Here is a 2,230-nt window from a genome sequence, read left to right as displayed (position 1 = left end):
TCTGGCACCGCGTCGAACGAACGAAAAACTACTCGACCCTTATTATGGCTATATTCGTATTCAATAAATATGAAACAAAAAATAAAGAAAAGTCATGGTTCACTAATAATCACTTTATTATAATATTTTAAAATTCTTCTGTTTTTTTTTCAATTTTTAATATAAACTAAAAAATAAATACAATAGTGTCAATTGTCTTTGTCGTATTCGTGCTCTACAAGATTTGTGCAGCCGCAGCATTCAGTATCAAAAATGTGGTCTTCAATGCAGTTACGAAATTAATTTGCTGATCATTATCATCAATATCGTAACCAATCTCTTCTCCGGCTCCGGCTACTAAAGAGTCGTTCAGTGTATTAGATTACCTGGAATTCAAAATGTGTAAAAATAGTGAATATCACCAATAAAATGAAATAATCAATAGTAATAGCTACCTGTGACTTTTTTTTTTCGAGAGAAAGAAATTTTGTTGGGATTCGGATTTATTGAAGGTAACACATCCTCATAACCTCAGCTGAGATTGTCGAGTGCCTGGCAGTTCCGCTAGATCATCCAGATGTACAGCAGCTTATACCGAGTCTAGTGGCAACTGATTTCCTCCATCACCTGTGGTGGTATCTTGAGGGATGAGAATCAATTGCATAGAAGAACTTTACGATTAAAAGTATGACTACTTATCAGAATAACTAAACTTATCATTAATTTCACGATGATCATTCAAGTGTGTGAAGTGATGATTATCAAATTTAATTCATTATCATGGGTAAGCTGAACAAACGTTATATACGTTCGTTGTTGGTGATTGCGTTGAGATGTGTTCATTTGTCCGGTTTAATCGGCAATCCTTCCACCGAAGATGGAGGCTGAAGATGGGAGTCCAGCGAGTGTTGTCTCGAATATTCCTGTAGACAATGTAGTGAACGGTAATCAATAGCCGCTACATCAATGTATAATAACTGCAATAATTATTGAAATAGATTGAGTTTTTACCTCTTTTACCCATCTTCTCTATCAAACAGTCGAACGAAAATAGACGCTCAATTTTTTCGATTTTGTTTTATTCAGGTACCGCTATTTATTCCTTCAACCGCTTTTCAATTACGTCCGACTTTTGTAGGATTGTTCTACATGAAAATACGCATATGCTTTTGAATGTTCGTAGAACTTTTTTCTTAATATTTTTTTCAATATTTTCTGCCGTTGTGCAGATGAATTCGTTACCTAAAATAAACAGATAGTTTTACGTAAATTGAACATAATGAAATAGAGTTTCTGTAACCTGTCCGATTTTCTTTGTACCGTTTTTTTTTATTTGCTCGTCTCCGAAAAACAAAATCCATGCTCATTTTTACCGTACCGAGAAGTATTTTGGATGGAATCACAGTACACAACAACGAGCTGATATTTGAGACTGTTTGTTTAGAACTTTGATGCTCCCGTCCGTTTGCTGACAGTTCATAAAGAAAGAGAAAAAGCAGTGATGCCGTTTCCCTCGGACATGTAATCGCGTACGATTATAGCTAGAACTATAGGCAGAGCAGCCTGCGGGGGGCAAGGCGGGGTTAGAATCTAGCACTTTTGTAGCACTTTTCGTCGCTCGGTCGACATGGTGTCTATAACCACTCGAAAATATATGAATCTGGTAAGTGGGTCCGGTTCGAGAAAGTCGAACCAAAACAAAACGAAGTAAATTAGCGTTGGCGACATTGTGCTTCGTGTGTTCGTGACGGCTTCGTGCATCCGATGGGACTTCGGCTTCGTGCACCCGATGGGGCGTCCACATTACATAACGAACCGAATATGCCGCCTGGTAGAGGCCGATCGGCATCATTCGGCATAATGTGGACGCGCCTTTATATTAGCTGAATATGAATCATTTGCTTTGCGTAGTCCGTACGATCCTGCTGTTTCATGATGCATGGAAAGGTCGATATGCATATGTTAGAGGCAAAGAAGAAAATAAACTTTGTGCACCGAAAGCGTATATGATGGTTCTGCTTGCGTGTCGGTGTATCATGAAGTGCGAACCGATGCATAGTTGTCTCGTTCTATTTTGTGTCGTGATTTGTAGCACGTAAAAACAAAAGAATCCCGCTGGGGGAAATGATTTGTGTATGATCATATTTGAACGAACGAAAGCGATTTTTGACGTAGGATTACGTCTTTCGGGAACAATTTCAAACGCTTATTGCTTAGTCATTTCATGCTAGATTGATTAAATTTTTGCGTC

At 38.2% G+C, this 2,230-nt stretch overlaps 1 long non-coding RNA gene across 1 annotated transcript; it reads right to left on the bottom strand.

Moving 5' to 3' along the window:
* Positions 1–241: 241 nt before the first annotated feature.
* Positions 242–1,192, bottom strand: LOC129780171 (uncharacterized). Its single transcript, XR_008743850.1, has 3 exons — positions 991–1,192; positions 435–902; positions 242–365 (listed from the first exon to the last, which is right to left on the bottom strand). It is a non-coding gene; the product is annotated as an uncharacterized LOC129780171 (long non-coding RNA).
* Between the last annotated feature and the right edge of the window lie 1,038 nt (positions 1,193–2,230).

This window comes from Toxorhynchites rutilus, chromosome 3, assembly GCF_029784135.1.
Source record: "Toxorhynchites rutilus septentrionalis strain SRP chromosome 3, ASM2978413v1, whole genome shotgun sequence".
Taxonomy (NCBI): domain Eukaryota; kingdom Metazoa; phylum Arthropoda; class Insecta; order Diptera; family Culicidae; genus Toxorhynchites; species Toxorhynchites rutilus.
This window is presented reverse-complemented; position numbering and strand designations above follow the sequence as displayed.